Below are 242 nucleotides of genomic sequence, written 5' to 3'. Positions count from 1 at the left end.
TTTTAGATTTCAGACCCAGCGTGACTCATGTTTTCTGGGGGAAGACATTATCTCTGACGTCTAATGCATAGAAAGGGCTCAGTAATGACGCCAAGAAGGTTTAAAACCTGCCTGAGAATCATCCAGTGTTCGTACTACTTAAGTATTTCCATTTCATGCCACACATACTTCAATTGCACTTCATTTCAGATGCAAATATTGTACTTTTTACACATGTATGTAACCGTGTTTCTTTGTATATA

This window comes from Notothenia coriiceps, unplaced genomic scaffold (assembly GCF_000735185.1).
Source record: "Notothenia coriiceps isolate Sejong01 unplaced genomic scaffold, NC01 NC01_scaffold00010775, whole genome shotgun sequence".
Taxonomy (NCBI): domain Eukaryota; kingdom Metazoa; phylum Chordata; class Actinopteri; order Perciformes; family Nototheniidae; genus Notothenia; species Notothenia coriiceps.
This window is presented reverse-complemented; position numbering follows the sequence as displayed.